A 14,066-nucleotide genomic window follows, 5' to 3' on the forward strand; every position below is an offset into this window, starting at 1 on the left:
GAGGAGGATCCAGGACCTCAGGGCCTCTTCCCACATGTAGCTAAAAAGAAGCCAGGCCAGAAATGCAAAACCAGACCTTAATCTTCCCAGGCAAGTGTTGCAACCCTCAGTCCTGTTCCCTCACTGCAATCCAAAAGCCTTTCCCTGCCTTATAAGCAGTGACCACACCATGTTAGAGAGAAGAGCATGCAATAGAATCATCCCTGCTGCAAGTCTGATTTTGGCCTTTAGAACCTTTCTTTTACATAAACCTGAGTTACGGAAAAATCTGTGCTGTCTTTTGTACCAAGGAGACTAATCTGTGGTCTGTGCAGCCTCTGCTAGCCAAGCACAGCTGGAAAAAGGCCTGATGCACTTTGGTGAGATGCTGCCTTTTGCCTTCCAGCTCAAAAGACACACATCTTTAACTAATCAATCAGTAGCTGTGTACTGCTTGGTCAAGGACTGGGGTGGGACCCCACCAGTGGAACTGTTTGAATGTAGATGGGGTGTTTTTCCCAGAGAGTTGGTCTAGTGCAAACAGGATCTTCTTTGAGGAAGACCTATAGATGGTGCTACACCGGAGGGAGGACACAGGACCACCTCAGTGCCACTTTGGTTCCTGTAGCAAGAATCATGCACAGTCATAAAGAAACCTATGTCTCATCTGCCTGGTGGTGATCAGCTCAGGAATGCTGGGGAAAGTTCAGGGAAAACTGAACAAAATCAATCTGGTTTTATTGTCACTTGCTCCATTCATTCATTCATATGAATAAAATAGTAGCTCATCTAGACCTGATACTTCCAAATGAGAGGACAGTGGATCAAACCACTAAAATAATTACAGCTGTAACTGCACCAGAAATATATAGTTTTGCTGAGAGGCCCCGTATTTCAGTCATGAGCTCCTTGGACACTGGCATCCAGAACTGGGGCCAAAAAGCCAAATTCCCCCCCCCCCTTTTTTTTTTCCATAGACAAAGTTTCAGGATTGAAAAACAAGACAATCACGGAAATGCAGATGTCTGGGAGCTCCAGCATTAAATGCGGACTATAAAGATCGTGTATGTTTTCAGCACTATTAAATCTGCAAGAACAGACTTTTTCTGCAACATATTCACATGAAGTTTTGTGTCAAACAGCAGATAATGGAAATCATCCTCGTTCCCATTACTTTGGTGGCAGCCTGCCTTGAATACAGCATTTAGTTCTGGGCCACCTCATTACCAGGAAAGAACGCAGAGAAATTGGAGACAATTCAAACAGCAGCTGAGATTATTTTGGGGTTGAAAAGATTAACTTATGAGAAAAGATGATGAACTAAATACATATAGCTTCACTGAGTAATGACGAGGTTTATGGTTACTATGTTCAGGCAGACAGAAAAGAATTATTTTGTATGAACAAAAATGTGATGCAAAGGGGAACAATAAAATGACAGAAGGGAAAGTCTGAGCTAAGGAACAGAACAAAATCTCTGTGAAATAGTCTCCTAAAAGGCATGATAAAAACTCCCATCTTCTTACTGACATTTTAAAGAAGGCAGGGAAAAATATAGACGATACAGTTATTCATGCAATTTATCCAGTTGCTTTTTTATCAGTCTATAACCACAAAATAAACAAAGAAATTAAAGACAGATTAGTTTCTCCTATACTCAGTATTAAAAATACCAACTGACAATTTCTTGGTAAAACTATGAGGGAGGAGAAATTTGTTCAGACCTTAACTCCCTGTGGGAGATCTGGATTTTATAACCTTGGCAGTTCTCAGAATCCAACAAATACTCCCTCACACAAGGAACAATGTCTCTAACCAAATTAGTTTGTGGGTTTGGGGGGTTTCTTTGGTTTATATTGCACACTGCTGGACCCAGAGTCTATGGTCAACATGTCCCATACCTGTTTCTGTGCATGTAGTCAAGCCGATGCTAAAGCTGCCACCCACCAACTTCTTCTCACCAGGTCTGGGACCCCTGCAATGGAATAGCCACAAAGAAACCCAAGTCCTGCCTCTAAGGTACTCTTAGAAGCATTGAACAGCTAGGGTTGGAAAGGACCTTAAGATCATCTAGTTCCAACCCCCCTGCCATGGGCAGGGACACCTCACACTAAACCATGCCACCCAAGGTTCTGTCCAACCTGGCTTTGAACAATGCCAGGGATGGAGCATTCACAACTTCCCATCATCAGATTTCTCCATACATTTGCCAGCAGTGCAGAACTGCTTGCCTAGCATGGGTATATATGGGGTATTTAGGCAGAACTGAGACTGATAACTGGGTGGTGTTGACAGAACGGACAAATTCTTTTACCTGCTGCCCACAGAGAATGTCTGAAGCTGTGGAGGAAGCGCATGGTGGATGGGATGGAATGTTGTCATCAGACCCGTTTTCTGTACAGAAATAGTTTAGTGTGAGGAAAAACTACTTTGGTCCAGACCATCCCAATTCATTATTATCACTAACCTTGGAGGTCGCCGTCATAAGCCACGGTGCATGGAGCTGCATAAAAGACTCTTGCCAATGCTGTGTCCAGCTGAGAAACTCCACGAAGAGAATCCCCACTTTTAAAATCAGCTAATCAGCAGAATAGCTGAGGAACTAGTTATTTCATTTGCCAGCAATTGCACAGCAACGCCTGTAAAGGAAGCAGCACGCAACATTAAGTGATATAAATGAATGTGTCATTAAAGAGCCAAATGTCTAATTTTTTCTTAAAAGGTCATTTAAAAAAAAAGCAGCCTCATTTAAACTCTTCCAAAAGCTGTTAAACCAGTTTAACACATTGCTGTTTACTTCTGAAAGACATTGAGAGCTTATCTTGTCTCCTGCCATTGTTTTAAGGACAGACAGAATATATTAATGCATTCATGGTATGAAAATCTCAGTAAAATGAAGATAGAGATTGCTACAAATTCTGGTTACCAAAGACCTGCTCGTTTTCTTGTTTGAAGTGCAGAAAGTGGCTGAAAGACTGGAAGAGATGAAGGAACAAAAAAACACTGGATGGCAAAACTCATGGAAGTGAACAACAAAATAAAACTTAATGGAAAAACAGTGGGAACTGAAAACAAGCTTAAAATGTCTCGAACTGTCCTGAAAAGGGAGGCTTTCCAAAATCAAGCCATCAGCAGGCTAAATTCCCATCCCCCTACATCAATCCTATTTGCCAAAAGGGAAAAATACCAGCCCAGTAATAAAACACGAGTTATCTGCTACCAGTGCAGCACCGCAGGGTTTCCTCCTCCTGCATTGCTCCAGATCAAGGGCATTGCATGATACAGGCAGTGAATCAACGTGCACTGATGAAATGCTTTGATATACAGACAAACAGAGGGACTTCACGTTGGGGTTTTTTGCATTCCCTGCTTAGAGTGGGACAAGTAAAGCAAGCACATTTCCATCTATAGCTTTCCTTATGCAAGAGACTAGGAGGGAGAAAACTTAGTGGAGGGCGGTAGAGAGCTCTGGGAGATAAACACAAATGGGAAACATCAAAAGGAGGGGACAGCGCAGTGCAAAGGATCTAGAGATATGCTTGATGCACTTGGTTGGAAAATTGCTTTATTTTTTCTGAACAGATCCATGTTCCCTCCCTTCAAAAGAAAAATTAAAAGAGGAAGCATGGTTTACTAAAGGTCAAAAAATTCATGCTTGGCTTTAAATCAATGCAACTTTATGCGGGAGGTTTAGTTTTTGGTGTATTTGGGATGGGGAATAAACACATGAATTATTCTGGTACAGTGGTAGTAAATAGTCCAGTGGTCTTACACCAGTTTCTCTGGTGCTGTATCTCATAAAGTCTGATAAATACAGAATGTGCAGCTGCTGAGGAAAAAGGCCTATGTTTCACTGATTTTCTATATACCAGAGACTCACTGACCATGTACCAGCCCTGGCAGCTTGATTTCCTGGTGCTGAGATTTAGTTACAGTCTCAGTCTCCTGTGGTTTGGGTAACGAATCAGAGTAGTGCTGGGGAGTACATAAGCTTGCTGGACTGAATTCCCCAGGCTGACAGGAAAGAGTTACATGTCTGCATCTCTCATTTAGTTCATCACATTTATAGGTCCAGAGGTTTGAGGGTTTGTTGCTAACTGACTTTTGAAAGTACTTTTTTCTATTCAGATGCAATGATTTGAATTCCATGGATGAAAAAGGTCTACCCAAGAGGAAAATGATCCCCTACTCACTAAATCTAGGGAATTTTAGATGTTCCATGCGCATCTCAGTGCAAAACTGCTTCACTCCATGACTCCATAACATTAGTATAAACACCTTAGCTAAACTGTCTTTTTATTCCTTACTACTTGTAAATGAGATTATGAGATTCAGTTTTAAATGCAAGACACCCCACAACATTTTACCATGAAACATAAACACAATCCTTTTTCATACGAAGTTGAATTTTATCTCAGGATAAAAAAAAAACCAAAAAACCTCAACAAAATCCCAATCATTAACTGGTCCTTAATACTGGAAAAATAACTATTACCATATTAGATAATGAGAAAAGCAGCTGAAAGAGTGACTATTATGGCCACTACTAGTAATTAAAAACAGAATTATAAAAATATTGTTGTGGATAATTTCAGCCCAGACATACTGAGTGGCTCTTGTGAATGATCATGTTTTCACTAATGCTTCCTGGCAGAGCTGCATCCTTATTCATGCTGAAATCACTGGGAGCTACTCACCAGAAAGAGAGTGGTTTAACATGTTTAGGAAGCTTGGAGAGCTGTCTGAAAGCAGTCAATCAGTCTGTGCTATGATAGTCTGGTTCTGGCTGTATTTTGTTTAAAAAGCAGAGGTAAATGTCGCCTGAGGAAATAAAAAGATTTGAGATAAAAATGTGACTATGGGAGACCAGCTGTCAGTCATCCAAAATGTATTAAATCCTGGAAAACAAGTCTCCAAAATCACCTGCAACCAATTTTCTCTTGATTTTTCTCTTCCTCTGGCCGCACATAATCATTATTCCATTAGGACACCTACAGAGAGCTGAAGGTCTCAATTCTCTAAACACCACCATGATGAGGTTTGATAGACCAGCCCCAACATCAAACAAAAGCCCACCTTGTGTGGGACGTATCAGTAGTGAAAAGTGGGTGCCTTGGGTAGCACTGAATACTGCATGCACCAGCAGAGCACAACCAGAGCACATTCAGAAGACCAGCCCTGGAGACCTCCCTTTCAGTTATTGGGAACCATCCTGGACACTGGGGAGGTGTGAGACCTGTCACAGTGTACAGCCACTTGCCTTTGAATTTATAAAGTGGAAAGTCATGGAAAAATGCTCTCCAAAACCAAACCTAATTTTCCTCAGATGGGTAAAATAGTAGGATTATCCTGCAGTATATAACTGCAGTACCATATACAGCTGAGTGCATCACATGCTGAGTGCATTTCTGATGTGCTGTCCTCTACAAGGCTGCTGGTTGCAGTATGTGTGTACATATATATACATATATATGCACACACATATATATATATGCATGCAGTGATTGATGGCTTTTTGCCAGGGCATTTTGGTTTCAGCAGCAGAGGTTGTCAGTTCAGCACTTGCTTGGTATTGCTCTTTACTTAGGGGAAGTCTGTTTCTTCTTTTCCCTCTCAACTATCATTGTGCTTCTTCACAGTGCTCTTAGCACCATTTAAACCATGCCAGCATATCCTATTTTTACACACCGAGAAATGGCAAGCCTATAATGAAATATGGACAAGGACAGCAGTATAATAGGTGGTGCACAATGCTCACCATGTAGATGAGTTATACGTGTATAACATCTCTGAGCCCTGCCATATTTTGGCAACCTATTTCCTTCTGGTTAAAATTCAAGCACTAGTGCAGTCTACAGAGACATACAGATTGCTTTGGGGACTGCTTGTCTGAAACACATACCTCTGTGCCTCCAGCCTTTCAGAGCAGTCAACATCAGATGGGATTTTTTAGGCATCTGATCTGGGAAAGAGCTCTCCGGGGCTGATGTCACTGTTCTCCACATGATTTATATGCTTACTTCCCTGGCAGTCGGTCCTAGCCAGCGTTTGATGTGCAGAAAGTTCTTCTTTCAAGCTGCAGACTAGATGAAGGCAACAGCCGAAGGACCAGGGGGCTTCTGCCCCCAGCCAGAGAAAATGACCATCCCCCATGGAGAGCTGTGTGTCAGAAGAGAATGATGAGATGCCTGATTGCCTGGTGATGGGCATCATGTGCAGCTCCCTCTGATGTTATTGTATGTCAGCCATTAAAGGCAGTGAAAACCATCTCAAATCTGTGGGCAAGCAGCGATCTGACTGAGGATGTTCAAACTGACATTTGTGGGGGCACTGCTGTCTTTCACCAGGCAGGAAAAGGGCATCTGATGAAGCATTAGAATCAACTAGCACTGTTTAGCTGCTTTCAGAGTGTCACTGCTACATCAAATGTGGTAAAGTCGAGGTACAGAAATCCTCCTGGCTTTTGGGCTTGCTTTTATACTCTGGCTTTGTCTTTTTTTTCCCCTCAGTACTGTAAAACATCATTCTCCAAGTACATCCAAGTCATCTGGAGCCTCAGAGTGGCTGCATGTGAAGGTCTGAAAGCCTGCATGAGTACTTTAGGAAAGCAAGAAATGCCCATCCCCTGGGCTTGTTTGAAGCTATTGCAGTGCCAGGGAGCCAAGGATAGATGCTGCATGGGCAGCAAGAGAAAAAGAGAATGTTCTGGTAGGAAGAAGGTGGCAGTATGGTCACTATCCCTGCATCCATCCCTACAGATGCCCTAATGGGGTTTGATACATCTCACGTGCACCCAGAGAGACGTAGTCCTGGGAGGTCGTTTAGGAGCAGTGGTGTTACAAGGAGGATCATGCTTGTCCGCCAGTGCTTTGCAACCAGGAGGCAGCCAGGTTTTGGTCGCAGCCAGCAGCGCCTGCATGGATGAGCATCAGGGGCTCTCCTGCTAAAATAACAAAGGCAATTAATCTTAAATTCATCCACTTAACACTTGTGCTTTCCTGCCTGATGATTAGAACAGGCAGCAGTGAACGTGCCTGTAGTGCTGTAGTTTTCAACTTGTAGCGTTCATTCTCTAACCTGGGCAGAGCAGCTGGGACCCAAGCACAAAGTGCAGTTCATGTTTCTGCTTTTACAACCCAGATTTGTGTCCACTCTAAAGGCTGGACATCTCACAGGGTTAGGGTTGGTTTGTGTCTTCCTCTTTGCTCATCAGTGCTCAATAGCCTGTGAAGAGGAAAGGCTTTGCTTTAGTGGGAGCAGGTGTTTGATTACCTCACCTCTCTCTTTTCCTATTAAACATATCTCTGGTTCACCTCTCCAGGAGGGATAAACTTGTGTTTTTGAACGGTGAGGGAAATCACTTGGAAGGTGACATCGGAGGCAGGATGTCTGCACTGGTAGCTTGATGAAACAAAAGAGCAAATGAATGAAAGGAAAGCATTTAAAGTCTTTTCTGCCTGTGGAGTGCAGCTCAGAGCGATGCTGCAGGCCAGCCCATCTCTGGGGCAGGGCTGCCTGCTTCACAGTGAGCCCCTTCCCCAGCAAGCCTAGACCTTGGAGATTTACCCAGAAATGGGGAGAAATTTACCCCTCTTCCCCATTCCTAGTGCTGGTGGCAGGTGCTCTCCTACCCTGGACAAAGAAGCTGTGGCATCACAGGACAGAATCCAAGGACAGCAAAGGCATCCCCAAATGGAACATAAGATCCATTACTGCCTATGACAGGCTGCAATCAGGCAGGGGTGCCATGTCCAGGCACAACAGCTGAGGACTTGGCACCTCAGCTGCCTTTGGCCTGAGCGCTAGGCTCACAGTGCCAACAGCAAAAGGGATGGTGGGCTGGAAACAGCGAGTCACTCAGGATGGATACATGGACCAACGTCCTGGATGTAGAGGAAGAACCGGTGAGGACCCTGCCTGGTTTCAGTGCACCCCATGTGAACATCCATCCACTTGACTTGGGTCAAGCCAGACACAGGATGTTTTGTCTGAGCAAAGAGAGAACTGCTAACCAGGATACATCTTTGTTTCAAACAGAAATCGAAGGCAGCCATGCCTCAGTGAATAAAAGCCCATTGCTCTGCTCTAACCATCTGTCAGGCTCCCTGCCACAGCGTCTGTGTGTTTGCTCAGGCGGTGATAGGGAATTACCCACCTTATATCATGGCAGACTGTCTTTCGCCTTCTCACTGCTCCATTCCCCTTGCGAACATTTTGGATTTTTGCCTCCAGTGGCTCAAATGCAGGTGTTGGATTATAGCCATGGAGAGCTAGGGACAGAGAATAAAGAAATTCTTGGGTATCTTTGGATGAAGATGAGGTTGGAAGGAATTGGAGCTGGCTCTCCCAGAGTTTGCAGATACCAGGGCAGCACTGGAGTCGAAAGAGCCATTGTTCCCCTTGGCACAATGCTGAAGGATGTTATCTAGAGACTGGTGCAGAGTACAGACTTACGACCAAACTGGAAACGTTTGTCTGTTGGAAACATCTGTTGTTCTCCTCTGCTTCTCATATCATTTGCCAAAATGTATTTCTTGTAGATTCCCAGCTCAGAACAGCTTTTCATGAGGTTTAATTCGTGATGAGTAATCTTGTGACACATTGCTGCCTGATGATGTAGGACATGGAGATGATGAAGGAGGACAACTGGAGTGTAAACGTTCCAGGAGTGCAGTGCCCAGCTTGGAAGCTGTGCAAAGGATTTTCATGAGCATTAGCGAGCTTTGTATTATTAGTCCTAAGAACCAGAGAGAGAAAGTTACTGCAGGCAAAGATAAAAGACCTTTCAACAAACGTGCCTCGGAGTTGAATGTGCTGCTGAAACTTCCAAGGTTCCTTTGACTGCCTGATGTGATAAAGATGAGCATACTACACTGGTATCTAAGCTCCTCACTCCACGTCTGGACATCTAAATATCCTCAGCCGCTCTGTGTGCTTAGATGACCTTGTAAACCACACAGCTCCCTTAAGAAATGCCGCCTTCATGGTGTGTTGTGCCTCCCCTGCCCTAGCTAAACGCTACAGCTCCATCCAGCCCTTCAGTTTAATCATATCCTGAAGTACTTTGCTGAATGAGAGCAGGCCTTCAGTGCCAGGACCAGAGGTGATGCTCTCACTTCACCCCAGCTCTTTGGAGTTTCTCCAGGTTGTCCATCTCCAGAATCAGAGTGACTTGACCTGTCCTGAGGCTGGGATCTGAAATAGATGGGTTCAATTTATTTCACTCTGATAATGCCATGGTCTCTAACAGGAGAGGGGACGCAGGAGAACATCTTGGCAAGACACACAGTGTTTAGACAGAGAAAGATCTCTGCATCCAAATGAATCTGGGACTGGTGCTGATGTTCAACTCTTTCAGCTGAAAAGACGCAAAATCTTGGTTTTTACTGATTTTTTGATTGGTTGAATTTAAAGGTCAAATACTAGGCTTTAACATTTCAGTCATGCTTCGTATGAAAGACTGGTATAAAATACTTCATAAAGGGCTAATGAACAATTAATAGTTATTTCAAGAAATGGATAATCAAATGTTATGGGCTGTTATAGAGTCCGACAGGTCAATATGTTGCTTATGACCATAGCTGATTGCTTCCAATAGCACACTGAGTGACGTGATTATGACCACCTTTAACACAAGATGTTTGTGTCTGTGCAAAATCTATTTAACCCCCTCTCCACTATTCTAGAAATAGAAACCTCCTATAAAGCATGCCCAGGATTAATGGGTTATGATACAAACATAAGGTTGTGGGTTGTTGAGTAGCTCATTTATAGCTCAAGAAGTTGATTATGGATGAGCAGAAAGAAGTAGAGACAGGTGAATACAGGCTGCAGACAATGAACAACATCTGCAATCTGTACAGGGAAAACTTCAAGTGCCAGAGCTGTACATCCAGAAATCCATGGGCAGTGGGACTTCTTAATGTGTGCTGGGGAGTTTTCGGGGAGATCCTAGGAATTCCCTCAAGGTTAGTTGCATGCTTAGATGTCTATCCTCCTGTTTTTAAATTACAGCTTACAGAGCAGGTCATCTAAGTACCCCAGATCGGTCTATGCAAGAGAAATTGCTCCTTCATGATCTCAGCCTTGGTACTATACATTCAATTCTGCTTTTAAGTAGTAAAGAAGCTCACTGGAAGTTGCCAGTTCTGATTACAGCATGAAACATCTAGCCTTGGCTTATGGTGACTACAACTGTGCTCCTCACAGCCTGAGATTTACTTGGTCTAAGACAGCACTCAGCGAAGGGGGAAAAACAACCACGCTGAAACCTTCTGGAGGGCACAGACCATTCGCACGAGATGGAAACGTAGCCGACTGGAGAGCAGTGAGGGCTCACTCCACCATTGGGCTCCCAAAATGCAGCCGCCAGTGCTGAATGCTGCAAAGGGCATTAACACAGATGCTGCTTATTTGTCCTTGGAGCTGCGAGGATCGCTTGAGTGACGGCCGAGGCATTTCACACATCAGTAAGCGCATTCTCCCCAGGTACTTCTGATCGCCACGCAGTTTGTTTCCTGACAAGGTTTGTGGCAATATGCTCACTCCAGCTAAAAATTACACGCTGGCTAACAGTAGAACAGACCTAATTTTCTTTGCTTTTACACTGGTTTTGCAATCAGTGTTACTCCAGAGACCCTTTGCTTTTATACCATAAATAGCACTGAGGAAATCAGATTTAACAGAGTAAAGAGCTGTTCGGTGTAGCTATCGTAGGAAGGCAATGATAGGCAGAGACATTTTTTCCACTCCTCCTGATCCTGGCATGGGCCAAAGGCAAAATCTGCCACTGGTACAAAGTAGAGCAACCTTCAGGCTGCTTTAAATGGCCTCTGTTTGTAAAAGCTCCTATAGAGACTCGTAATACCTGTGAGTTCTGCATCACTATGTGCATACCCCTACAAAACACAAACAGAGCTGCTGCCCCAGGGGTGTGTGAGCGGATTGCATTCCCTGTATGGCTGGTTTAAAGTCCACCCATGCCAGCACAGCTGCAAAGAAACATTAACACAAGCCGTACTCTGTCCCAAACATCAAAGGCAAGATTCACTGCTAGGAGGTCTCTTTCCCTGTCTTCCCTCATTTCTTCTCCCACCAGATGAGTGTCAGATGCTTGATCAGACTGGTAAAACATGCCAACATTAACATTCTCCTCCGGAAGTGCTGACAGCCATATGCATACCTTGCCAACAGATGCAGCAAGCAGGAGATGCTGCTGGAATCTGTGCTGAGACACTGTCCCAAGGAGCCAGCATGAGCCCCTTGTGCCTGTGACCTTCAGAGGCAGCCGGAGCAGCTTCCCCTCCCTTTGCATTTCCTCGCTGGAAGGACAGCCTGCTGGAAAAGGACAAGGCAGGGGGGGAGCTGAAGGTGGGAATTGGCTTTGTTCCTGGAAGCATTTCAAACCATCTCAAGCATACAGGAGAAAATGCTTTTCAGCAAATGAATACCCCTCAGGCACTTGTGGAGAGAAAAAGAACATCTTTCCCTCAGTACTTGTGTTGTCCCCACACCAGTGGATAAGTCATTACCTTTTAAAAATTACTATTTTTATAGCAGTTTCATCCCTGCCTATTTTGCTGTGGATATTTGGGGTTTGTCCCCTTCTTTGACATGAATGTAGGTAGGAATGGACGGGGAAAGGAAGACTTCTTATGTGGGTGATACACAAGTGTCCACATCTCTGCTATGGCAGGATGTCCATAGAAGCTTCTGCCTTCCTTATCCCTGCAGCTGTGTCTCAAGTCAAGGGTGGGTGGCTGATGTGGATTCCCGCACTCACTCCATTCCCAGGCCATCTTCCCAACCAGCTGAAGCTAATCTAATGGGGGAAGGTGAAAAATAAACCCTGCTAACTTACCAGTATCTCCTGGATGGGATGTGCAGCCTAGAGAGATCAAGGTGTCTGCCACACTTGTCCTGGACAATGACAGGAATAAATCATGTCCAAAAGTGGGAACTTCTGAGTAGATGGATGGCACTGGTGAGTATTAAACTCCCTTTTTGTGGGATGGATGTTCTCCAGCCAGACAGGTTTTGCCCTTTCACACTTCAGGTGAGGGAGCTGCAGCGAGGTTTGGCAGTTGCTGAGGACTGGAAAAGATAGCAGCTGCCTGAGGCATGTTTCTGTAGTGCTTCCAGATGCAGCAATCTCTGTTTTAAAGGAAGCTTCAGTACAATTTAAGGCTGAAATCAGTAACTCTGAAAGATCAGAAAACGGTGTCGTTCAGCAGGGATCTCACTATGGGGTTTCATTTAGTTATCCACTGAAATTTGTAAGACAGGAAATAAACCTAGTCTGTTGGATCCACCTAACAGCTCTCATGATGCAGGCTCACTTATTGTGCTTCCCAGGAGATCATGTTCCAGTCCTCCTCCTCTTTTCACATGACAGGTGATAATATTAGCTTTTATCTGCTAATAAGATAGCATGGCAATTCTTGTTCAATTTTTAAATAGAAAGAAATGTGATTTGTTTCACCCCCTCAGCTTACAACATTTCCTCTCAGCTGTGAAGAGGACAGATTCTTCTCCAAGGCAGGATAAGCCATGTGCCATGGGCTGCAGGACCACTCAGGCAGCAGTGGGGGGACACCAAAGACACCTTGGAACCACTTGTTTCTAAAAACTGGCATAGATGGGAAGCAGAAAACACTAAGCCATCATGGCCAAGGCATGGAAGAAAAGGTGAATGATGGAAAGGATGATGTGCCTCTTCTGAGCTCATCTAGTCCAGCAGGCTGCCCCACGGCAGAAGGAACTCTACCAAAACTACTCCACCCAGAAGTTCTCAAGCCCTTTCCCAAAATCATTCTGGGCTATCAGAGCCAGCACTTAATAACCCAAACAGCCAGAAAGCCTTTGCTGATATCTCACCTCTGAGCTCACTGCATGGTCTAACCTCCAGAAGCGATAGGCATTAGCAGATTACAGCCTTTTGAGTATAAAACTGAGCAAAATCTCCAATATTAGCATATTACGCACTCTGTGCAGCAGGCCTGAGAAGGCTCTGGGAAGGATGGAGCATTTATAGTTTTCACAGAAAGCCTAAAGGAGATAAGAACAAGTATTAACTTCCAAAATAAGGGCTGTACTTTGTATAATAACTTCCATTATCTGGAGCTGCTGGCCTGAGCTGTGTTAGTCAAGTGGATTTGTGGACTTCTAATCTGAATTGTTCTGCCTGTTATTACCCTGCCATTATCAAACAACTCTTCCGTCAGCTGTGAAATGGGAAAGGCTTGTTCCTGTTCTTATTTCCTTTTTGAGCCTCCAGGAACCTTTGGGACTCCAGGAAAGTCTGACCCAAAGACAGATGTAGCCCAAGGAAAGTTTTCCAGCAAAGAGAAAAGCCCTGCGGAGAAGGTACCACAGCATCACTTCCTTAATATCAGCTGTTTCTATGGCCAGTGGTGACACAATTGGAGAACACCAGGACAGGGCTGGACTTTTGGTACTCAGAAACAGTACTTCCTGACTTACTTCCACTTCTGTATATTTTCAGCATAGGAGAAGGTGCAGAGAGTTAAAAATGCTGTCCCAAACCCCAGTTTCCTTAGTTTGGTTATTTGTGTCACTCTGGAAAGAGAGGGACTTTTCTGACCTGTGGGGAGCATTGCAGACACTTACACAAGATGCTGCTAGTTATACCACAGGGCTCTTGTTGAAGTTTCTTTACTTATTATGGGCAAACACTGCTGCTTTGTTACTGTCATGTCAGACAGGGCATCAGTGGGTCCTCAGCTAGCTTCACCAGAAAACAGAGGATAATGACATTCCACATTTGTTACCTTCTTCCCAGGCAGTTTACAACATACCACTGTCTGCATCTCTTGGTCGACTTTGGGATTCGTAATGTAGTGAATTGTACCACAGTGCATTTTTCCAGAGGCTCATTTTTAGCACTTAAATGTGAGATTCTTCTTTTACTAATACATTAATAGCAGTGTAATAGAAAAGAGTTTAAATAGCACACTATATATACTGCTTTTTCTCTTCCTCCTGAGGTGTACTAACACACAGTAATGAAACAGCTAGCTTGCACATTTTAAAGTCTTTGCAATGCAACGGTTCTCCACTGAGTTTTT

The 14,066-nt window shown here is 44.1% G+C and overlaps 1 long non-coding RNA gene across 1 annotated transcript; it reads right to left on the bottom strand.

Annotated features, from left to right (window-relative positions):
- Positions 1-6,642: 6,642 nt before the first annotated feature.
- On the bottom strand, positions 6,643-13,335 carry LOC134169595 (uncharacterized). Its single transcript, XR_009966937.1, has 4 exons — positions 12,856-13,335; positions 11,840-12,132; positions 8,135-8,249; positions 6,643-7,203 (listed from the first exon to the last, which is right to left on the bottom strand). It is a non-coding gene; the product is annotated as an uncharacterized LOC134169595 (long non-coding RNA).
- Positions 13,336-14,066: the final 731 nt, after the last annotated feature.

This window comes from Pezoporus occidentalis, unplaced genomic scaffold, assembly GCF_034315485.1.
Source record: "Pezoporus occidentalis ecotype Australia unplaced genomic scaffold, CSIRO_AGI_Poc_V1 ctg11, whole genome shotgun sequence".
NCBI classification, from domain to species: domain Eukaryota; kingdom Metazoa; phylum Chordata; class Aves; order Psittaciformes; family Psittacidae; genus Pezoporus; species Pezoporus occidentalis.